The sequence below is a fragment of the Phyllostomus discolor genome, chromosome 3 (genome assembly GCF_004126475.2).
Source record: "Phyllostomus discolor isolate MPI-MPIP mPhyDis1 chromosome 3, mPhyDis1.pri.v3, whole genome shotgun sequence".
In the NCBI taxonomy this organism is placed as follows: Eukaryota; Metazoa; Chordata; class Mammalia; order Chiroptera; family Phyllostomidae; genus Phyllostomus; species Phyllostomus discolor.
This window is the reverse complement of record NC_040905.2, coordinates 197,710,113-197,734,902: the sequence shown is the minus strand read 5'-3', so window position 1 is coordinate 197,734,902 and position 24,790 is coordinate 197,710,113. Positions and strand designations below refer to the sequence as shown.

General features: G+C 56.1%; 1 protein-coding gene across 5 annotated transcripts in view; it reads right to left on the bottom strand.

The window, feature by feature from the left end:
• Nucleotides 1-24,790, bottom strand: part of RGS3 (regulator of G protein signaling 3) — a 117,898-nt gene that overhangs the window by 15,632 nt on the left and 77,476 nt on the right. Inside the window, exon 1 of one of the 5 annotated variants that reach the window (XM_036022094.1) lies at nucleotides 15,633-15,657. The exons of 2 other annotated variants lie outside the window; for them this stretch is intronic. The gene's annotated coding sequence lies outside the window, so the exon portion shown is untranslated. 2 more of the 5 variants (XM_028511499.2, XM_036022095.1) reach the window with 2 other exon arrangements.

Here is a 24,790-nt window from a genome sequence, read left to right as displayed (position 1 = left end):
CCAATAAGAACTTGCTCTCAGTGTTTAAGTGCTTTTGATACTTGATGGAATGAAAAGAGAACTTCAAAATATTGCCGACACCTGGACTAAACGGATGACACAGACACGTGGAACCTCGCCGAGGGACCACCCAGTCACTTTTAAACTGCTTGGAGGCACCTCTGGAGTTCCATGCACAGAAGAGAAAGCCTTTTCTGCCTTGCACACAACCCTCGGAACCCCCGAAGTCTTTGCCAAGTTCCTACAGATTTCATTTGCAAAGGGGAAGTCTGAGCGGCAGCTGTCCCGCACGCAGACTGGGGCTCGGAGAAGGCGGGAGTGTCCACCGTGCCGCAGCCACGCAGGGGAAGCGGGTCTCAGGCTGGGCTCATCGGAGTCAGGTCTGGGGATGAACGCTATTGCAGAACAACTGAGAGCCCAGTTCTCGTCCATGAAGAGACCATAACCAGCTAGGACTGATGGAAAACTCAGACATCACACCTACGCAGAAACGGCACAGATACATGAGAATGTGTGTGTACACACACACACACACACACACACACGCAGGGGCCCAGAATCTCAGGGGTGCACACACCTAGAACGTAGGTTCAGAACCCTTGCTGCGGAGACCCTTCACGTCCATTTGACAGATGAGAAAGCCGAGCCAAGGAGCAGTGGCCTACTTACCGCTGCACAGCCACCCAGAGACGGACAGGCTGTACCAGAAGCTGAAAAACCCCTCTAGCCCTCAGGAATCTGTGACAGTGAAACCCCTGCCAGACCTCACATCTGGGAGTAAGTGGCCAGCCATGGCTCTGGGCAGTGGCTAGGGGTTGCACACGCATGGCAGGGGTCACCCTGGCTTCTGGGAGCCCCAGAGGGGATGTGAAAGCACACTGAGGATAAGAACCATGGCCTGGGAACATGGAAGGGAAAGTGCCCCCATCCCCAGTGGAGATGGCGGCTGCAAACATGGGGCAAGCCTCCGAGGACTCTAGGGTGACCTGGAGGTTCTGGTTCCTAGGCACGGCCAAAGACAGGTGCCCACTCACCCCTGTAGACCCCCTGCCCTGGAAATCCTGCCTGTGCCTGGGAGATGACACCACCTGGGAGCCCTGGGACCTCAGAGCCTCAGGCTCTGCAACATCAGCAATCCCAACTCCCCTCTGCACGGAGAGGGATGCTGAGGCCCGGAGAGGGGCGGGGCCAAGCCAGACTCACAGGGCGGGGCCAGGTAGGGTCAGTCACCAAATCCTCGGGGCCTCAAGGTCCCTACCAATCCACTGGGACAACCGACATGCCCAAGGAACAACCAGGAGAACATACTGTAGAAAGTATACGGCTTTCAGTGGGAGTACGGTGGTCGTGGTCGCGGTCACTTTAAAGACACACCTAGAGGGAAATGCTGAGATGGCAGACCTCAGCCAGCAGCACACTTTTCCCAGGGGTCCCTAGACACAAACTCAGTGAGACACCCCGAGTCAAAGTTGGTGACCGTGACGATGGGTCCCCCAATCCAGAACTCTCTTCTGGAAACTAGAAGCCGTGCTTCACCACATCGGGCTGCTCCCAGGCAGACAGAGAAGCCCTCGGCTGATGCGACAGGAAGAGTGACATCCCAGCCTGGACCGTGACCTAGGGACATGCCCACAGGCACTGGTCAGGGCCAGGCTGGGGTGAGAGCCTCAGGCCTAAGCTTAGTTCAGATCTGTCCCCAGAGCAGCCCTGGCCCCGCCCACTGCCCCACCCACCCAGGAGCTTTCTCCACCGAGAAAAACAAACTCAACCAGCAGCCCCAAGTCAGCTCCCTGATGATCCGTGTCTGCTCACCCCAACCTGGAAGGACCATGGATGGAAGGAAGCCACGACGGGTGCCCTGGGGCCTGGCGCAGAGTGGCCTTGAGAGGGGAGCAGGCTGCATTTCCCCTTTCCTGGGGGGCGGCCCAGGCCCGTCCCCGTGGTGACAGCAGCCTGCTCAGCTGAGCCCGCCCACACCTCAGGGAAAGTACAGCAACAAACCCAAAACCAGAAATGCAAGTCAGCCTGCCTCTGCCAATCTTGCCCTACACCGGGGCCAAACTAAACAAGGCAGGGAAGGGAAGTGTGGCCGTCCCCAAAGGTCCCCTGCCCGGGGCAGCTAGGACACCACCAAGGACCGAAGGGCTCTCCGAGTGCCCGGGAGTCTGGTGCTCAGATGCCACAGGCAGACTTTGGTGTTGAGCCCCGTGGTGTCCTTTTCCAGCTGTGCAACCCTAGCAGAGCCTCCCGACCTCTGGGAGGCACAGGGCCATGACATCACCCTGGACTCACAGGGGTGAGTCCCCACAGGGCCTGGCCCAGGAGAAGCACTTGATGAAATGGCTATTTTCAGTCTAGTCTCACTTGAGGGATGAGGAAACTGAGATGCCGGAGGCTAAGAAAATGACCTAAGAAGTCGGAGGGTGATGCAGTCATGTCTCCTGGCAGAGGGTCTCTCCCTGCTTCCTTAGACCCTTACACACAACTGTTCGGGACCCCCAGGGGTCTAGAAGGAGGGGGAGCCAGGCTGAGCTCTGCCAAACCTGGGCCCACCCCATACAGGCAGGTACTGGCAAGCAGGGGCCGGAGCTCACCGGTCCTGTCCTGTGCTGCCGGATGGGCCGCCCGGGCAGCTTTGGTCAGGCTGGCGATCCTGAGAGCCCTGGAGGGAGTGCCCCTTGGGGGGAGGGGGCCTCTGGAACAAATACAGGAAACCTCTGCAATCTGCGGGGAGGGCAGTAGAAAGGAGTGGAGATGAAGAGGACAGCATGTCACCAAATAGATGCCAGGCATGGGGCTGTCCTGTAAGCGAAGATGACACACGGAAAGTGCTCCGGGAAAAGTGCTCCGGGCAGTATAAGTAGGACGGGGGGTCCGGGGAGGACTGAGGTGTACGTGCATTCGTTTGCTCTCCGGGCACCGCGTGAGGCCCTGGGGGACAGCCGAGGACAAGTCAGACACAAGCCTTGCTGTCAGTTGAGCAGAAAGAACAAAACGCTGGACAATCGGTCTTATCGAGCATGGTGAGCGCTCTGAAGGAGGAAGTGCGGGCAGCAGGGGCCACCCAGTTAGGCAGCTGCTGCAATCGTCTGGGGTGACGAGGATCCAGCCAGAGAGACCAGCCTGCTGGCCGGGGGCCTTGAGTCCCGAGTCTTTGGTGCGGCTGCCCCTCTCCTGCAGGGGGCCTCTCCTCCCATCCATCACTTCCTCGGCTTGGCTGGACAGGGTTAATTCTGTCCACGCCTTGCCTGCCAGAAGCACACAGGAAATGAACCAGGACCTCTAAATGGAGCCGCTGCTTAGGATCTAATCAAATCCTCCCCGCAGTGCAACCCGGGGCTCAGAACAGGCCAAGGAAGGGTGGCGGGTGTGACACCAGAGCTCTTGCTCACACCAGCTCCGTCTGCTAGGCCCCAGATCCCCACCTGCTGTCGCCATTGGGGGTGGCCGTGGGCTGCCAGAACTGACTTGTTCAGTGTCACACAGCTGCCAAATGTGGAGCCAAGTCTGCTAACCCCGGGGTCAACCTGCAGCTCTCACTCTGAGATGACTCATCACATCCACTACCTATGCCAGGCTCCCCGTGTGCCCTCAGAAACCACTTCCTCATGGAGGCGGGGCAGGGGAGGTGGCACAGGGAGGTGTGAACTGGGGTTTGTCTCCATCTCAGGGTGTCCCTTGTATAGGTAGGATTTCGCAGAAAGGGCCCTGGACATCAAGCCCGAAAGCCTGGGCTGGAATCCTCGCTCTGTGATTGCTGGCTGTGTGGTCTCGGGTTACCACTTCTGGTTTCCTCGACCATGAAGTGGGGTGAGAACGCCTCTTGCTCCCTGTCCCGGAGAGCTGAGGGGATCAAGTCTGAGAAACGACGGGGAAGTGCTCTGTGAACTGGAAAGTTTTTGGAGAAAGGGAGAGGCGATTAGAATTCTGGGCCCACGTTTGACCTCCAGGTTTGACCTCTGAGTTGGGCTGCTCCTTCACGTCCGGCAGACCCTGGGTCTGGCTCTGGGCTCCTGGCTCAACGCGGGCTTCCAGGGGCCTCAGCTGCCTAGCTGATGCCTAGCTCAGTCCAGCACCTCCAGCCTAGCTTCTTAACACCCCGAGACTGGAGCCTTCACCCTGCCTCAGGCTGACAGCCACGGATACTGCTTCAGACTTCATACTCGCTGGCTGGGCGACCTCGGGCGCACCCTCCCTGGTCCTCCGTTTCCTGGGCCATGACATGGGATTAGGACAGCTCCTCACTGTGCTGTGGAAGGAGGGGCTGAGTGGACGCACACCCCGTGCTCCGCACAGGGCCAGCACGTGGATCACTCCATAGATGGCCGCCAGACCACCCAGCAGACCCTCCCTGGATTTCTCCCAGCAGATCTGATGACCCCTCTCCACTCATCGCCATCTGTTCCTGGGAACCCGCTCCAGGCCCCCTCTCGTCTCAGCCCTGCTTGCTCTCCTGGCACCCACCAAACTCCCCAGACTACAGCCACCACCGGCACCATCTGGCCACGGACGATGCCCAGTCTCCTCTGCCAGCCCAGACCTGCCCCTGAGTCCAGTCCCACGGGTCAGCGTCCACCGAGCATTCACAGGACCGCGCTGCTCCCGAGCACTGTTCCCGTCTCTGTGGGCTCAGAAGGGAACGAGAAAGACAGGACCCCTGCCCGGGTGGGGCTCACGGCTAGAGGGGAAGGACCGACATTAACCAAGCTGTCGCCGCAGAAACATACAATGAGTAAAGACTGTGATCCATCATGCAGAGGACAGCTATAAGGTGCCGTGAGCAAGAAGGAAGGGGCGTGTGGGACTGTGGACGGACGCTGAGCCTGCGGTCTGCTCACTGGGCAGGCAGGAGCTCGCTGGGGAGGGACCTGCGGGGCAAAAGCCCCGAGCCTGGAAAGCTGGCGCCCGAGCCCGAGCGGAGCAGACAGGGCTCCCTTCCAGGTGGAGCTGGAGTCCGTCCGGGCATGGAGGCACAGACTTTCCTCTGGGTATCCCTTCAGCGCCCCCAACTCGGCGTGTCCCAGACTGAATGTACGGTCTTCCCTGAGTCCATTCCTCTCTCAGAGCCTCTGAACCAACGACGCCAACACCAGCTGCCCAAACCAGGTCCCTGGGTACCATCCTCCCTCCCTTTTCCTTCGCTGCTACCTTCTTGGTCAACCACCAAATCCTCCTCCTTGTCCCTCATGAAACCTTAAGAATCACTCCACTGGGGGAGGTCATGCATGTGTGGGAGCAACGAGCATGCAGGAACTCTCTGTACTTTTCCTCCCAATTCCTAAAACTTCTCTAAAAAAAAAAAAGACTATTAATTAAAAAAAAAAATCTTTCCACTCCCTCTGTCTCCACTGCCACCACCTCCCTCCAGACCACTGTCATCTTCCACTGGAACTGACGGCCACCTCCCAGCGGCAGCCCAGACCCCTCCGGTCACTCTCTGAGCCGTGCCAGGGAGACTTCTCAGGGCAAGTCCCACCCCGTCACTTCCTCTGCTTGACGCGTGACCTGGCTCCACCAGTGCCCTCCAGATCAAGCCCAGATTCTGTAGCCCCGGGAGGCTCCGGGCTCTGTTCTCCCTCTAGCCTCACTGCTCCCCATCTGCAGTGTTTGATGAATGAATGGATGAATGGATGGATGGATGAATGGTCCAATAAACTTCCTGGGAACATCTAGACTCTTCTTACTCAAAGTGTCACCTGTGAACCAGCAGCAGCACCACCAGGAATACAAGTCATATGAAATACAGAATCTTAAGCTTCAATCCACACCTCTTGCAACAGAATCTGCATTTTACCGAGACCCCAGGTGATGCATTTGCATATGAAAGTTTGAAAAGCGCTGATCCAGACTATTGGCTCTCCACAGAGAGGAGCATTTAAAACTGTCTCCGCCTGGGCCCAGTCCCAGGCCTGCTGGATTCCCTAAGAGCAGGGCCTGAGCGCCTTGACTTTTTTCTGACTCTCCAGACAGTCCCGGGGAGCAGTCCTGGGGAGCGGCCCCGGTGAACAGATGCAGTGAGCGAGGAAGGCCCAGAAGACAATGACATGCCCAAGGCCACACCACAGCATCAGGACAGAATCCAGACCAGAGTCCAGTTCGGGACCAGTTCCAACCACACCGCTCCCTCCGTTGCGGGGAAGCCCGTGAGAAGACCCGTGACCTCAGCAGCACCTGGGCCAGGACGGGGAGCGGCCAGCTGGTGGGAGTCAGCTACCCATTCTCATTCCCTAGAAACAGAGGCCCAGCTGGGGGAGGAGTGAGAGGAAGGAAGACTTGAAGACGGAAAGCTTCTAAAGGATCCCACAGTAACTCTCGGGTCTCTCAGGGGCTTGTGAGGATGGGCAGTGTACCCGTTCCACAGAAAGCAATACCGAAGCTCAGAGGAGAAGCTCACCTGGTTCAGAGACTCTCAAGACAAAGCCACTACATCGGAAAGAGGAACCCCCGAGGCATGGGAGAGAGCGGCCCCCTCTTAGGAGCCTTCCCTCCTCTTGGGGTCACCAGGTGCAGCCCTCGGAGCCCGCTGGGATGCCCCCAGCTTCTCCCTCGGCAGGAGGAGGCAGGTCCACAGGTCTGGGTTTCCAGTACTAAGCCCCGTCACCAACCTTGCCAAGCCTCTTCTCTGGGGACTTGCCGTGGCCACCCCGCACCCCACACCCCCGGAGGCCCCTTCCATACCTCTGGCTCCCTTCTCACCTGAAAGGTATGAGCGCTGAGAGCAGGGCTTCCCCAGCCTCTTCCTGTCCCAGTGGGGACGGGTGCTCTGCTCGGCAGAAGTAACCGGTTCACCTGCGGGCTCCACCACCACTCCCTTTCCCCACCTGGCACCCGCTTGCTCTGCCTCGGAGGAAATTTCCCTGTTAACCCATCTCCTCCAGCCCATTTCCTGCCCATCCCTTGGAGCCCTGCAAAGTGCTCCCCTGAGACGGCCTGGCTACGGGCTCCCGACTCTCCTGCCAATGCCTGGCCTGAGCTCCTCGCAGGGCCCTGGGCAGGCCCTGCTTTGACTCACCGGGACTGAGTCTGCGGCTTACTCACCTCCACCTCCACCCCCACCCCCAGAGTTACTCAGCAAATACCTAGCGAGCCCCAGCCATGAGCCAGGGCCTGTGATCTGTGCTGGACATTGGAGCCAGAGGGCGGCAAGACACGCATTCTTCCCTGAAGGCAAGAGGTCTATGGAAGAGAAGCAGGGAGGAGGCCAGGGCAATCTCCCACCCACCCTCTCCCACCCAAGGGGGCATGAAAGCGAAAAGGGATGGGAAAGGGGACAGCATGGGACATTCAAGGAAGTGCAGGTGGTTCCACGGAGCAGGAGCGGGGACATGTTCAGGAATTTGGACTTTACCCCGAAAGCAGGGCAAACTCGGTGCTGTAGAGATAGGGAAGGCAGAGCTGGCGACGGTGGAAACAGACGACGGTGAAAACGGCAGAGGAAGAGGGAGTGAGAAACCAGTAACCGAGCAGCTACGGGACCCCAGGCACCGTGACGGTTGCTTTGTGTATATACTCTCACTTCCAGCAACCCTACGAGGTCCGTGTCATTGGCCTCATTTTGCAAACAAGGAAACTGGGACTCAGAGAGGCGAAGTAATTTGCTCAAGATCAAAAAGCAAGCAGAGGGGTCAGAACTGAATCCACAGCCTGCCTTGCTCTAGAGCCCGCTCTTTCTCCTACCCCACGGCCTCATCCCCTGCCCCCTTCACTGCCTTTCCTCCTTCTCTCCCTCCCTTGCTTCCTTCAAAAGCCTTTCCCAAAACACCCACCTGGGCCAGGCTCTGTGCTAGGCATGGTGTGCAGGACCTGATGCAGGGTCCCGCTCTCACCCCGAATCGGGTCCAACTCACAAGGTGTGGGAGGGATGGCACAGAATCCCACACACCTGGCAACCCTCCCCAACTCCCTCCCTCCCGGGGACCACTCACAGGCAGAGCCAGCAGTGTGTGGCTTCTCTGTGATGGCTACACGAGGTGTCAAACAAAAAAGTGTGGCCAAGCTAGCAGGACCCTAGGGAAGGGCACCAACAGCCCTATGGCCCTGAGGCCGGGGTTTGGAGTCAGGCAGGCCTGGGGTTGAACCCTACTTCCTGTGAGGCTGAGTCATATGCCGCCTCTCTCACAGGGCTGCCAGGGGGTGGGCGGCAGGGCCTGGGGCTCAGCACGCTCAGCCCACCATGCCCTTCCTCCCCACTGCCTGGCTCTCCCTCAAGGCGAGCACCAGAGACCAACCCACAATCTATGACTGAACTTCAGTAACAGCTCAGAGAACAGGGAGCATTTCCAGAGCCAGGTTAGTAGAAAGAAGCCTATTTATTGCCAGTGAAGGAGTGGGGCCTGGAGACAGAAAAATCCAGGTTCAAATCCTGGCTCTGCTGCCTCCCAGCTCAGTGCCCTTGGCCAGGCTGCTTAACCTCTTCAAGGCTCAATTTCCTATAAAACGGTGACTCAAGTAGCAAGTACCTACAGCATAGCGTGGTTAGGAGGCAATCCACATAATGGAGAATGGCTCTTAATAGGTGCTCAATAAACATTCACTATGTCTACCATCATAGTTATTACTCTCAGCAGCAGCAGCCTCCTCCCCTGCAAGCCACTCTGGGAGAGGGCACTTTGCCATGTTCTGACCCTTACAACGGCCTGAGGGTAGGGGCACTATTTTCTGCACATTTCAGGGGAGGAGAGGAGGCCCACACCGAAGGCCCTGGGGAGACTCAGCTTCCCCTAGGCTGGGTCCGTCTGGCTTACCACATGGCCTGGGCCAAGTCACTCCCCTCTCCAGGCTGCACTCTCCAGGGGGGGGGTCTGTCCAGCTCTGAACCTCAGCCAGCCTGGAGGGGTCAGATCTCAGGACCCAAGGTATGGCCAGGTCTCCCTGTGGGTGCATCAAGGGCAGGAGAAGCAGAAAGCACCCCCTTTCCAGAGATTCCCCAGGCCTTGTCTGTCTGCCCCGGTTCCTGAAATATCTCCTCCTTCAGGCCCTGGCGGCACTGGAAAGGGAGCGGGAAAGAGGTTCCTGTGGCCAAAGGTCACCCTGCAAGGCCCTAGGCGTGCTGCTGCCTCCACCACTGCTCCCCTGAAGCAGGCGCCTTCATCTCTGCTGAGGGGTGCTGTGCAGGCTGGACATGGCTGAGCACACCGTCTGCTCCAAACGCATTCTCCCGTCATCCTCTGGCCACGGGGCCTTCTCCATGTCCCTCACATGAGCCGGACTACATTCCCCTCCTACTTAGAACCTCTCCCATCCCTCTGGCATCATCCCAGGCCCTTACCTTGCTTGCTCTGCCCCCGCCAGCTGATCCCCTACCGTATCATTGCTCCTTTCTCCCCTCCAGCCAGTCCGAGCTGCAGCTGCCCCTTGAACAACGCAGTTTTGAACCGCACGGGTCCACTTCCATGTGATTTTGTTTTAATAAAATACGAGTAGTTTTCTCTTCCTGTGACTTTCTTAATATCATTTTCTTTTCTCTAGCTTACTTTATTGCAAGAATACAGTATATAAATATAAATATAAATATCAAATATGTGTTATCAACTATTTATGTTATTCGTCAGGTTTACGGTCAACAGTAGGCTGTTAGTAGTTAAGTCTTTGGAGAGTCCGAAGTTACATGTGGATTTCCGACTGGGCGGAGGGTCGGTGCCCGACCCCCCTGCTGTACCCTCAGGCGCCTCTAAACGTGTGCTCACCGCACTTCCTGCTGAGAACACCCTGCCTTCCCCTGTCCACCTGGCAACTCCGACTTGTCCGTTCACACTCAGCTCCCCCACACATGTACTGCCCCTGATTTCTAACCAAGGTGACATTGCCTCACAGTGAGAAAGGATGGCCTTTCAAATAAATTGGACATCCACTCAGAGGAAAGGAGTCTTCACCTCAACCTCACCCCACGCATCGGAATCTATTTCAAGTGGATTTGAGAGATCTAAATATAACACAGGACAATTAAACTTCTAGGAAATAACACAGGAGAAAATATCCATAATCTTGTGAGAGGCCCAGAAACAGGATTCAAAAAACATTCTCCACAAAGACTGAGAAGTTGGACTGCACTGAATTCAGAACTTCTTCCAAAGATACCCTTAAAAGACTAAGAATACCAGCCGCAGAGTGGGAGGAGATATTCTCAGTGTGTCTATCCAACAATAAACCCTACCCAGAATATTTTTAAGCCCCCACGAATCAGTAAGAGAAAGAGCAGATAATCCAATAGGAAACGGGGAGAAAGACTTGAACAGACACTTCACAAAGAGCTTATCCCACTGGCCAATCAACCCCTGAAAAGGTGGGGGACCTCGTTAGTCATGGAGGAAATGCAGACAAAACCACACTCACCATCACCAGGCCTAATACCAGTGAGGTCGGCGAGGACGCGGAGCAGCCGGCACTCGCTCGTACAGCGCCAAGAAGGGTGTAGTGGTGTCACACTTCGGAAAATTACACGATGGTATCTACTAAAGTTAATTGTATGCAATTTTGTGACTCACAGTTGCAAACCTTAGGTATTTGCCCAACAGAGAAGTGTACACAGCGCATCAGTAGACACGTGTGAGAGGATTCATAGCAGCGCCGTCAGCATGCGCTCCAACAGGCAACAGCCCAAATACCCATGGGCAGTGCAATGGATGAACTGGGGTATATCCACACCATGCATCACCATGCAGCAATGGGAGCGAATAAAATAAAGCTTCCTGTAACGTAACAGCGTGGACAGATCTCACTATCGAAATGCTGAGTAAAAGGCGTCAGCCTGAAAGAAGACACCCGTGATCCCATGTGTGCAAAGCTCAGAACCAGGCAGCATGGATCAAAGGGGAAGTCAGGGAAGGCCTTCACTTGGAGGCAACCGTCACTGAAAGGGGCAGAGGGCGGTTTTCCAGGGTACTAGAATGTTCCATTTTCTGACCTAGAAGGTGTGTTCACTTTGTGAGCATTCATCAGCTCTATACTTCTAATCTTCCTGTCAGTCACACTTCAATTTAAAAGTTTATTGCAAAAACAACAAACGAACAAAAGCCTTCATCCTAGTGTCTCCCCTGCCCCCTGGGCTGGGCCTCCTCCCTGAGCCCCTGTCCTGTGTACCTGTCCCCGACAGCACATTCCAACGGACCCTCCCCTGCAAAACGCTGCTGTGCCACTCCCTGTGTACTGAATGCCCACTCTGTGCCACAGCCTGTGCCAAGGGCCTCGCTTCACCCATATCAACTCATCCAGTAACAGCCACCATGAAGCAGGGCGCTAGTGTGCTCCTGCTCTACGTCAACACACAGGACGCATCTCAGGGGCACGCATCCTCACATTTAACCTGATGAGGCTGGGCCATGGGCTGAGGAAAAGGACGTGTGGGGAGGTCCAGTGTCCAATCCAAGAGCATGCAACACGCAACTGCAAAGTCGGAGGGCATGCCCTAGTCCACAGCCCACGTGCCTGCACACAACACATCAGAGCGGCCTCCGCTGGGATAAGAAGGCACCCCGGGCTGGGCAGGAATCATGTCTGCACCCCAGGGGGGTGGGCAGACCGGGACAGAGACCTGTTTCTTTGATGGACGAGTGTGCACGGAACCAGATCCGGCCTCACCTCCTGCACAAAGCTTCAGAAGCCCCCAGGCTGGGTTGGGAGCTTTCCCAGGATTCCCACAGCCCCCTCCCCAGGCCTCCCCACCAAAGCTGTGTTGTTACCATCCATGACATGCCTACCCTGGCACGCGATTAAAGATAAGATGGGGCCTCGTATGTCTCTACCTCTAGTACTTGGCAAAGCACGGTACGCGGGAGATGTTCACCCACGTGGAAGGAAGGAAGGAAGGAAGCAAAGGAAGGAGGGAAGAGGGCCGAGAGGACAAATGCAGAGCAGCTCTTGGGACCAACCGGGAACTTCATGAACCGGGGTCTGAGTGGTGACGGTTTCCATGTCCTGGATGGACATCCATTCCAGCCCTTGAGTTGAGGAATGGCACAACCACGCCACCTTTTGCCCCATGGTCCTTCCCGCAGCCACCTCCAGCTTTTGCTCAAGATTTCACCAGCCGTTCGGCTCCCAGAGGCTCTGCCCAGCTCTTCTCTGCCCCTCCCCAGGCCCCCTCACTCCACTCTCTGCCCTGCCCCAAGTGTCTGAGTTCTACTCTTTGCCCCGGGCTAACCCCACCAAAAGGTAAGGAGGACACCACAGAGGATCTTGGCTATATGGGGGAAAGCGTGCCTGGTTCCAAATAACTTATCGTGCCCCCCCGGCCTTCCAAGTTGGGAGCTGCTGACAGATCTCTGGCAGCAGCCTGAGCCACAGTGCCAGGTACAAGCAGGCTGGCCGAGGGCAGGACGGAGAGGGGAGAGGCCCTGGGCCATCTGGACTGATGACCTAGGCCCCCTGCCAGAGGAAGGGGGTACCCTGGGACCCCTTCCCTCTCCTCTGTGCCAGGAAGCTTTGATCTCACAAGTGGCCCATGGCCCCAGCAGCCCTCTCCCCAGTCCTACCCCATCCAGATGCCTGGGTGCAGGGGACAGTGGCGGCTCCCGGGGCTGAGCACGGCTGGCCCGCGGTGAGTGGCTCCAGCCTCTGTGGGCTGAGCCGTAAGCAGTCTTGTTTATCCCTGGGAGGAATGATGGCTTTCCCTGAGCAGTGACATCTTGGAAACGGCCTGGCTCCACAAACAACAACAAACCTCCCAGCCTCGGCCTGGGCTCCAGCTCGCAGGAAGAGGCTTCTGACCAGAAGCGCCCTGATAACAGGTTGGGGGCTGCTTCCTGGCTGAGCCCGACCCTGGCCTTGACCAGTGACTCTCGGCACCTGGCAAGAGGAGAGGGTCTTCAGAGGATCAAAGAATCGGATGGGTGGAAGGGGTCTGGCGATACTGGGTCCAGCCCCTGGTTGCTCCAATGGGGAAACTGAGCCAGAGTGAAAAAAGCAGAGTTGCCTGGGATCCTCCAGTGAGCAGGAACCAGAGTGTGACTCAGTCTCAGCCCACCAGCCGACCAAGGGCTTTCTCTACTGCACACGCCGCCCTTCCAAAGGAGAGCTGGGCTCCGGCCAGTCAGCCCAGAGGTTCTAGAAAAAAACGTGTCAATGGGGAGCCCCCAAAAAGGGGCACCAAAAGGAAAGCCAGGCACTCTGAGTGATCCAGCTGATGTGATGGAGAGGGACCTGGGCTGGGCAGCTGGAGACCTGGGGCTCGTCCCCCCTGTGCTGCTGAGTCGAATGTGACCGCGGGCAAGTCCTCCCTCTCCTTCCTCATTCCCCAATCTGTCCGGAAGGCAAACAGACTCTGCCTTCTCCAGGGTCTTGAAGACCAGACAGGGAAAGGCTCTTAAGGAGCTCCAGGAACCCAGCTGGGCACGGGCTCTCCCTTCCTCAGCTGCGTCTGTTCTGGGGGAGCCAGGCAGACCACTGGCAGAAGAGCCCCCTAGACCCAGCTCCCTGGCTGGCACCACCTGAAGGGGGCTCAAACTGAGCTCCAAGCCGCTGTGGTCTGTGCAGAGGACCGGAAGCATTGCATTCCAACAGGCCGGGGCTGCCCCTTCTACCCTGGATCCCAGGCCACGGTGTGGACACCATCCTGCCCCAGCCTGACCCCTGAGTGGGCTCTCCCTGTGGCCTCAGCCAGGCTGAAGCCAAGATTCTCCCTGTCTCACCTCCTATTGAATCCACCCCCCGCCAACCCCCTGACTCTGTGGAAGCAATCTCGACAGGCAGAAACCAGGGCCCCTCCAAAGGCGCTCCTCACCGGGACCTCATCAAGTCAGGGGTGCCACTCTCTGCCAGGCGGAGCTGGGAGGTGGGCAGAAAGCTGACTTGGACATCAGTGCTTGTCCTCAAGGAAAACATCCTAGCCCTTTCCTCCCATGCCCTGGGGGTGGGGGGACCCCAGGCTAGGCCCCTGGGACCAAGTGGTGAAGGAGGCCCAGGTCCCACAGAAACAAGACAGGGAGCATCCACCATGGGTGTACCACCAGCAGACAGACAGGTCCCGACTGGAGTGTTCGCTGCCGTTGTGGACGGTTGGGTGGGATTAAGACCTGAGGGAAAAGAAGAGATGGGCTTTCCAGGCAGGAGGAACAGCCTGTGGGCAAAGGCAAGAAAGCTGGGGCGGGGCAATTTCATCAATACCAAATACGTACAATCAGAAGCCGCATCAATGATTTCTGGTTCAAAGGCCCAGACACAACCTGACAAGGAGTCACGTTGCCTCAGCTGCCTCTGTCTCCACCATCCCCCTGACATGCCCGGGTGGCCCCGGGCAAGCCCTGCTGTGGGGCCTGGCTTCCTGACGGGCTCGCCCTGGGCTAAGTCATGCCGCGTGCTCGCACTGGAGAAGAGGGGAGGTGCCCGTTGGCTGGGAGAGGAGGACTCCGGGGGCCCTGGTGGAAACTTTGACTGTGGCCGCAATGCTCTGGCTGCGATCCCGCAGGCATTGGTGGGCCGGGCAAGGCAGCTCCTTCCTTCTAGACTTACCCACTCCAGCCACCTCGGGAGGGGAAAGAGATAGCCCCCAGCCACGAGCCTTAGGGCAGCAGAACGAGGAAAGTTCTTGGTGAGTGGCTTGGTGGCTCTGTCTTGAGCTACGTGTCTCAAGTCAGGAGTGCCAGCTTCACAGCTGGATTACATAGCTCAGGTTGGGGTAATAGCACCCACCTATCCTGCCCGCACTCTTCCAGGAGGCAAAAGTCCTCCCTCTTGGTCTTGGCCATAGGCCTGCCGTGTGAACTTGGACATGGCCCCCACCCAGGCTCTTCCTCAGCCCTGAGGTCCCAGGGCACAAGTGCTATTCCTAGAAACCGCAGAACAAGAGCAGAGCTGTGGGACCTCCAAGCTGAGAACGGGGCCTCTGCCCACCCACAGTGGCTAACTCTGTGGGGTAATGGGGTCCCTAACCATCACCCCCTTCCTTGTGCGTCTCAGCTGGAACCAAGGGAGCAGGTGCAGGACGTCTCCCGAGGGGCTCAGGAGACAGCGCATCCCTGCTGTGCTTCCAGTGGGTGTTCCGGTAGAAGTCTCAGGGATCAGGGGCAACCCCCGGGGACCAGCCCCTGAGACCTCCTCCCCTGACATGTAAGCTGGGACCTGGTATGCGGGCAGCGTCCCTGACAGAAGCGCCACCACCGCTCGCTGAGCACTCTCTCCCCAGGCAGTGTCCCGACTTCTGGTCACCAAACATTCCTTTCTCCCAGAAAGAAAAGCCGACTGCCCAACCCAAAAGTGGAGAGAAGCACACAGAGGAGGCATGCCCCTGCAGGGCCCCTGCCCCCGACACACACACACACACACACACACACACACACACACAGCTATCTCAGATCAGAACACACAGTTTGGTTGCAACATGCCCATCAATGGCTGCCCTGGGGAAGAAACAATAGGAACGGGGCACAGGGTGACTTGGACAAGATCCCCACCCCCCGCCCACCACACGCACACCCTGTCACCGAAGCACCTACCCAGCACACTCCGGCAGGGACTCAGGCGACTGGGGGCTGCCGCTCCTGCCAGCCCGCCCACCCAGGTCTCCGCCCGGCTCCTCCCGCAGGCGGACGGACGGGCGGGCGGGCAGCCGTGTCAGTGGCAGCTCCTGGCGGCCGTGTCAAGCAGCTGCCTTCCCAGACAGAGCTCCTTTGTGTCAGCAGAGCTATTTATGGACTTACCCAAGTTCCCCAGGGGAGCGATACCTGCTGGGAAAAGCAGAACCAAATGACCAGGTTCCACCTCCCACATCTAGGTAGCGTTTTCAAAACCCTTGCATCACTCGGCCCTCCTCCTTCTCCTCCCCCTCCTCCTTGCCCTCCTCCTCTTCCTCCTCCTCCTTCTCCAGAGCCCTTCCCAAACACACACCCTGTCCAGCCGGCTGCCACCACTCCAGAGAGAGGCTGGATCTTTCTTCCATCAAATAGAAAACTCTGTGATTCCCCAGGACACTTTCGTCTGAGGAATCCGGGATGCCTCGGGGAACCGTCCTCTGCCAGCCCTTCCTTCCACCTGTGAGGGACCCCGCTAGCTCCTGGGTTACCGTTCACACTTGTAAGCCCTGGCTCCCTTACCGTCTGTCCTCAGGGCCCAGACTGGCCCCCAAAGTGCCACTCGGAAGGGAGAGGCATCCATCCCACACAGTGGCACCCCCCGGCTAGAGGATCCGGGGCTGGCTGCACCCCACACACATCCTGAGGGCTTCCCTGCGGGGCCAGCACAAAGCCCCTGGCCAGGGCTCTGGCAGGACTCACGGAGCCAATCACTGAGGCTTCCCTGTCACGCCCCCAACCCCAGGCTGCTCTCAGCCCAGCGGGTGGCTGCAGTTCAACCCGGAGTCCTGCAGCCAACACTGGCTGACTCTGAGAATGCCGCCCCCCAGGGAGGGGGGGAGGGGGGCAGCGGCTGCTTCAGGCACCTCCCAGCAGCACCATCCAGTGCAGCAGGACAGGCAGGTTTTCCTTTAGCACTTTTGTGTACCGGACTCTGGGGACTCAGAGATGGGCAGAGAGCTTGGGGCTTCTTCCCCTTGACCTGATGGTCCGTTACAACAGCTCAGGAGCGAGGACCATAAGTCAGGGGACATTCCTAACAGACGGACCGTGGAGGGCAGAGGAAAGAGCACAGGACTAGCCGGCACGGGTCCCCAGTTCTAGTCCCAGCTGCATCACTCTTTGGCTGGGTGTCACTGAGCAAGTCCCTGCCCACCTCTGACCCTTGGTTTCCTCATCTGTAAGCTGGAGCTGATAGCCCTTGACCTGCCCACCTGTGGGATTAATAGAGGATTCATTGATCACGTGCCAGGCACTATTCTGAGAGCTTGGCCTTCGTTATTTTATCTAATTAGTCAGCACCGGCCCCTTGTCAGGCAGAGACAATTACTACCCTATGAAGAACCCGAACTACAGAACGGCAGAGGGAGTTGCCCATGGTCACTCCGTGGCCCCACTCCAAGGCACGCACCCCCAGCCACTGGGCAGCCCCGCCGCTGCAGGAAGCTGCTTGGCCAGCACAAAGCTGAACGGTGCTGCGGCTACAGCTGCTGCAGTTGGTGGCCTCATGTCAACAAACACGCCCTGGGCTGTGCCCGGGGCCCAGACTGGGGACGCCCACCCCACCACCAGCTCCAACCTGAACATGCTTACCACCAGAGGGGCAGGCGCCCCAGGATGTCAGCACAGAAAAAACGTGGCGGGAGGAGCCCCATCCTCCTCTCCAGCCCCCTCCCACCTTGGCCACCCCGGGCTGAAGCGCTGTCCCTTTGCCCCTCACTCTCCTATGTTAGTCCCAGCGCCCCTGAATATCTGCCTCCTCCTGTCTCCCGGTCCCGTCTGCCCGACTCTATTCCTGTCTCGCTCACACATACAAGCACGCGCATGCAGGCTCGTGTAAGAAATGCCCTGAGACAGCCCTCACCGAGCTGGGCACTTACAAATCCAGTCAACACTTTGTCGTGTCCCTGAGGGCAGAGCTAAGGCAGTCTCTGAAGGAAGCTTCCAGATTGGAAGGCTGTCATCCAGGGCTCCTGGGAAGCGGGACCCACCCTTGTCCTGGGAAACTGAGGAAGTGTATCTTGGGAGACAGCCAGTTCCAATAGGGCTGACTGGTTCCCAGTGGGGCTGGCCAGTTCCCAGGATGAAACCTGTGGTGCTGGGGATGAGATTCTTAGGGCACAGTGCCTGAATATAGGGTCCCTTGGCGTGTGAGGAGCCCTTGAGCCTCAGCTCAGCCTTCACCTTCGTTCAATCAACAAACAGTTCAGCGCACCAGCTGTGTGCCAGGCTCTGCACTAGGCCCTGGGGACTGGGTGGGCCCTGAGCTCACAGAGCTGACAGCCCAGGGAGGGAGACAGAGTCAGCCATGCAGTCAGACTAAGGAGTCCATAAACAAACAGAGTGCCATAGCAGGCAGAGCAGCTCTGCCACCCAGGGCGCCGGGTCCAGGACGGGTACGGAGTTCATTCATCAGTGCTCTGGACCGCAAGGACAACCGGGAAAGGGCCTGACAGTCGGCACCTCGAGGCCCAGACGTCGGCGAGGCCAGGCTGGGAGAGCATCTAGTATCTGGGGAAGCCCAGGCTGCCTCTGCCCTCTGCCTTCCCACAGGTCCAGACACAGATCAGGGGGATGGGCCAGGCTTGGGGGGATCACTGACAGCCAGGCTGTCTAGACTGGAGGGCCCTTGGAGAGCCTCCACTCCTCTTCCCCATTTACAGCCAGTGAGACGGAGGCCCGGAGAGGGGAAGTGACTTCACCAAGGACGCAGAGCCACGGAGAGGCTGAGCCGGGGCCAGGGACTGTGAACTCCCAGTCCAGGGCTCCTTCCTTTGCCCCCCAATGCTTCCCAGACCTACAAAAATGGTGGTGCTGTTCCGTGGAGGGGGAACTGGGACCTGGGGAGCAGCAGGACCTGGGTGGCCCGCAGGCCACAGAGATTGGCCCGTGGGCACTCAGAGCCTGGGTCCCATTTATCCATCTGCATATTTTATTTACCAAACGCTTAGTTGATACTTACTATGTGTCAGCACTGTTCAAAGCACTTTCTGGTTATTGACTTATTAAATCTTCATAACCCTGTCAGATAAGATGTCTAATGACCCCATTTTATGGATGGGTAAACAGAGCATGGAGAGATTAGGAAGCCAGCTCAAGGGCCCACACCAGTAAGTGCACAGCTACGGGTCAGGTCTAATCCACTCTCCAGTGGGCCCTGCACGGCACAGGGCAGCACATGGAACAGATGAGCACCCCCGGCAGCACTGAGCAGCCAGCTGGCTAGACCGCCTAGTCACACAGGCAAGCTGGCAGCAGCTTCCAGGGCTAGGACCATGAAGGGTCAGCAGGGGCCAGTGTGTGCACACCGCCTGTTGTTTTGGTGGCGGGGAGAGGGTGGGAGGCGGGGCTGCACTCCCAGGCAGAGCCCGAGGCTCCAGAGAGGCCCTCAGGGAACAGGTCAGCAGCCAGGCACAGCCCAGACCCCTGCACAGAGCGCTCTCCTGCAGCCGGCACTGCAGCAAGGCTTCCACCGTCTCCCCGCTGCCTCCCCTGCGTTAAACCCGGCACATCTCATCCAGGCTTGTGTCCTCACGATCCCATCCTGAGCCCTGCACAGGTGGAAACCTACCCACCTGCCCCCCGCAGGTGATTCTACCTGGGGGAGGCCCAGCCTCGGGATGCCCTCCTTAGAGAAAGGGGGGCACCTGCCAAAGGCTCTAATGAGCTTCCCCATCCTGGCTTCTGATCCAAAGTCCACTAGGAATTTGTTCCAGGGTTGGGAGGAGGGTGATGCCTCTGTGACAGAAACTGGGCACAAGCAAGGGAGCGGTGTGGTCTGAGGGATCCCACAGCGTATGACAGCCTGAGGCCAGCCCTGCCCCCACCAGCAGCTGCCCAGTCTTTCACTGCCCCTGGACATTGAAAGGGCCTCATTGAAAGGCCCGCACCTGGGTGTCCAGGGTGGGAGAAGCCCAGCTGTGACATCCTGGCCCCACCTTCTCCGGAGCCCTGCCCCTGCCCCCCCTGCTGCAGAAGAGGGTGATGGCCCTGGGCCGCCCTGGGAAGCTGTGGAATCATCTGCATATGCCCGCTGAGCCCAAGCTTTGCATCTGCTGACCCTCTTAGGAAGTTCTGGGTTTTTTTTACTCATTGGGTCTCATAGCCCTGGTCTGGGGGTCTACAGATTCCACGCCGAAAGGCCCTCCCCAGCGAAGAGTGGGCCAAGTAACATTTGTTTGTTCTTTCTGTAGCCACTGGACCCCTACTGTGTGCGGGAGCCTGTGCTCAGAACTACGGACACAGGCCGCCAGGGAAGCAGTCTGCCCTGAGGGTCTGACTGGAAGATAGGCACGGCTGCCCCGGCTCTGGCGCTGCAAGCAGGGACCGCCCTGCCAAGTCTGGCCTCTGTGACCTACCACCAGGGCAGGGGACACCTTCTCCCACTGCTGGCTAAGGCCATGTCCCTGGCTCTTGCTGGCGGCACTTGCCTTGCTCTTGGGGCATATGCTGCAGGTGGCAAGGTGGGAGGGGCAGAGCAGGTGTCCTCAGGTTCGCACACACAAGGGGTTCTGGTCTGCAGCCTGCAGTGAGTCCCTTCCCCCTGCCTGGCCTCAGAGTTACAACTCTAAAATGAGGCCACACGGGGTGCCTGGTGGCCCCAGCCCCACTCCTGCCCTTCAGCGGTCAGCCCCTGGCCCCTCCAGGCTCTCTCAGTGACAGGTTTCAGTCGGTGGTATTTAGAGCGAGCACAGGCTTTGGAATGCAAAAACCCTGAGTATGAGTTATCTTGAGCAAGTCACTTCGACGGCTCTGAGCCTCAGTTTGCTCACCTATACAATGGGGCTATAACCATTGGCCTCACTGGGTCTGGCAGGGACTAATAAACGGTGTAGGAGGAGTGCCCGGCACAAGGTCAGTGCTCAATAAATAACAGTATCATTGCTGTGTTGTCATTGTTGTCATCATGTGTAAAAGGACTGCACTGGCCTAGAGAGGGTCCGTGTGAAGAGCAAAGCTGGTGCCTGGCATGTACTAACAGCTGACGATCAGGAACATGCATTGAGCAACAGGCCCCGTCACCACTGCCATCTCACCGAGGGGAGATGGAGGGTCGGAAAGGTTGCATGGCGCAAGTGACGGCCCACAGGCAGTATGGCTCCAGCACCTACGATCTTAACCTGGACACTCTGCCCTCAACTCACGTTCCCCATAAGTCTCCCCCTTTGCCATCTGCCTCTTCTTCAGCAATGTGGGGCTGCAAGGACAATTCCCAACCTCTTCACAGGAACTGTCTCTCCCAGCCACAGCAAGAAGAAGCCCATGTGCAGTAAAAGCCAGGAGACAAATGTCCCCACTGGAGAGCTGGCCCTGAGGGCTGTCACTGGCTGGATTCTGCCTCCAGCCTGGATGCAGACTGCAGTCACCTTAGCAGCCTCAGCCTGACCTTGGGCACCTGCAGTGGCACAGGATGGCCAAGACCCATGACCATCTCCCCTCCTGGCTCCAGCCCAAGCAGCCATCTGCTGGCCTGAGATTTCAGACTTTTGGGACTAATCCTCAACCCACTGTGCTTGCCAGCTCCAGGGACAGGCTGTGTCCTGACCACCCAAGTTCCTGGGAAGTGTTTGGCACAGAGCGACTGCTCAGATATGTGGAGGCCAGCCCTGTGACCTTGGCTGCTAGATGTGGTTCATCCGTACACTCCCCCAAGTCCATCCTCTGCTTGGACTGTTGGGCCTGTGCCCAGGCCACCAAATCAGAGGCCATAACCCAGGTACTTCTGACAGCATTAGTGCCACCACTGAGGGAGTGAGCCAACACATAAGCAGGCAGAATCAAGAGATGGAGCAGGTGAAACCAGGTCTTGGCAACATTGTTCAAGGTCCTGAACCCATCAATTCTATTTTCTAGCTGAAGCTAACTTGAGTTGGGCTCTCGTCACTTGCAACTGGAATATTTCTAATGCACACTGTATCATCAGTACTCAGCAGTGTCTGACATGCAATAGGCACTCTGAAATTATCTGTTCACGCAGTCGCTCAATGAACATTCCGCAGTGAGAAGGTGCCAGGTTTGCTCTTGAGGGAGCTATCTTGGCCCCTGTCTAGGGAGGCGATGAAAGGGCCAGAAGGCAGAGAGAGATCCGCAGGAAGACATGCAGTAGCTCCGGGGACAGAGACAAAGCCTGAAGAAGGTGGCCAGGCAGAGGGAAGGGGAGGGAGGGGAAGATCCCCAACTCGAAACTCACTGGGAAACCTCTGGTGATCCTATCTCCTCTCCGGTCTAGTCTCCCAAGTGGTTTCACGTCCATCATTCTAGCACCCCCACGTTTCCTCCCCCTGGGCTGGGTCTGCGGGCTGGATTTGATAAGCAGGGAGCTAACGTGGTAGCTAAGGACACGGGTTCCGGGGTTAGACGCCTGGGTTTGGATCGTGGCCTGCTCCTCCCAGCTGCAAGACCTTGTACGAGCTACGTAAGCTCTTTGTTCCTTTGTTTCTTCATCTATAAGATGATAATGGGGTTGGGCAGGTTCCACATTATAGCAGAAGGGAAAGGCACATTTGATAAATATTAAGTACCATTATTACTATTATTTTTTTTTATTTTATTTTAATCATTGTTCAATTACAGTTTTCTCCTTTTTACTCCCAATCCAGCCCCAATTATTTTTAAAGATTTTATTTATTTATTTTTAGAGAGGGAATGGAGGGAGAAAGAGAGAGAGAGAAAAACATCAATGTGTGGTTGCTGGGGGTCATGGCCTGCAACTGAGGCATGTACCCTGACTGGGAATCGAACCTGCAATGCTTTGGTTCGCAGCCCGTGCTCAATCCACTGAGCTACGCCAGCCAGGGCTACTATTGTTATTATTCACAGCAGAAAATCGAGAAAGAAGGAACTGAACACATAGCAAAGAGATAATTCCAAAAATTAATAGAAAATTTCCCTGAGCTAAGGGAAATCTTGAGTCTTTAGACTATAAGAGCTGAAGTTAGTACCAGGAAAAATTACCAAAAAAAAGAACAAACAACTAGAAATGATCTAGTGAAATTCCTACATTCCAAAGATGGGAAGGAGCAGTCCCGCTCACTCCCATACTGGAATCTGGGGGCACCGGGCGAGCGCGGTGCTTGCTCCGGCCCTGGATGCTGGGATGCTGCCGCGAGACCCCGGGTTTCTGGGGGTCAGACTGTCGGTCTGGAACCCTCCACTCAGAAGAAGGGCAAATGTTTTCAGCCTTACGAAGACTAAGAAAGTATGCTACCCACAGACCCTTTCTGGGAAAATCCCTGGAGAAAGCTCTCCAGACCAAAATGAGTCCAGATCAAGAAGCCAAGTGTGAGGTGGTGAAGTATATTAGAGACCGAGAAGCAATGAAACGAGAGACATTTATTCACTTAACTACTGAGAACATAATCGAGACGTTAAATGCAATTTAAATAACTGATTCTTAAAACATACTGGAACTAATGTTTAAACGCAGTGACAATCAGAAGCTGAAATGCTGGATGTTTTCAACAATACGGAGGAGGCGTGAAGAAAAGCCCGCAGAAGCACGGGCCGGTCCACGCACTCACTGTGGGGAGCCAGAGGCGAGGACAGACTATCCTAGATCTGGTGTCATTCCTGATCGAAATGCGTCTGTGGAAAAGGAAGGGGAAAGCCACTGAGAGTTAGGATGTGTAACTTCGGAGGAAGTTTTGCAGAGGAATGGAGACAGGCCTTAGGACACTGACAACGATGAAAGCACGTTATGAAGCTATAGTAATTAAGTCTCAACCTGATGCACTATTGGACAGATTAATGAGAGAGACAAGAGCATTCAAAAAACGCACCCGGCTTTGTGTGGAAATTTGGTCTCTAAGTGAGAAAAGGAAAAACAATCCCAAAGATACGTTTGGAAAAATTAGTTAACCATTTAAAGAGAAAAATTAATGAGAGCTCCATCTGATACCGAGCAGTCAATTAACCACAGATAAATTGAAAATATGCATGCACTTGAATAAAATATAGAAGAATATTCATTATAATCTGGGACTGTGAAAGGCCTTAGAAGGTATAGCCCTCGACCCACCCCTCCGAAAAGACTTGATTATGAAAAGATTTCATTACAAAAATATGTTCATTTCTGAATGATAAAAGCTACTATAAATAAAGTTCAAAGACAAATGGCAAACTGGAAAAGATATCTGCAACCTACATAACAAGTGAATGGTTAATATTCTAACCATATAAAGGGATCTTGCAAATAAGGCAAAAGCACCAGTAGAACCTTGGGCAACTGATATGAACTGATAAGCCAAAGAAGAAGAAACGTAAATGACTAAACAAATGGAAAGAGAAGCTCAACTTCACTAATAACCAACAATTACAAATTAAAGTGAAATACATGTTTTCACTCCTCATACCAACAAAGAATGAAAGGTGCTGTCACACGAAACGTTAGGTGGGGCCAGGGAAACAGGCACTCTCATTCACTGGCAATAGGAATGCAAATTGTGCATTTACTTAACCGCTCGGCTCCTTTGCTTTCTCATCCGTGAAATGGGGCTAACAGGAATAGTGCTGGGCAGGCGGCATGTTTAAACAGAAGGAGAGTATTTGCAGAGCACTTTGGCAGCGTGCCCCGCACTACGTCCTACAGAAAAATGCAGTGAGACGTAAGGCACAGGACATTGTTAAGGACGTTTATCACAGCGTTGCTCTGGCAACAGCAAAGCACTGGAAACGCCCGATCACACCTCCACAGGGGAGTGGTTAAATACTTTGTGGTCCGCTGGCTACTAAACAGAGAGAGAACGTTAGGTACAGTTGTACAAGATGGATATGCTATATTGGGTTTTGAAAACTGAATTACAGAAACGTTTGTAGCATATAATATTACCTAGTGAAATAAAATAGTATATGCCTGCATATGTGCACGGAGTAGTATTTGGAGAGATCACACCAAACTTGCAGCGGAGCTGTGAGAAGGGGACTTCCTTTATTTATTTTATTCAGTTATGTCTCAGACTTTTCATACAAGTTTTGTACAAGGATATTATCAAAGAACATATACAATGCAAGCCCTGGCCAGGCGGCTCCGTGGGCTGAAGCGTCGTCCCAGGCACTGAAAGTTTCCGGGTTCGATCCCTGCTCAGGGCATGTCAGGGGAGGCAACTGATCGATGTTTCTCTCTCTTTCTCTCTCTCTCCCTCCCTCTCTCTCTAAAATTAGGAAACATATCCTCAGGTGAGGATTTTTATAAAAAGAACATACATAATGCTAAATAAATAAATATTTGTATTTATAAGTAGATTAAAAATTTTTAATTTCCTGAAGTTTAACAAGAAATGTGCAAGACT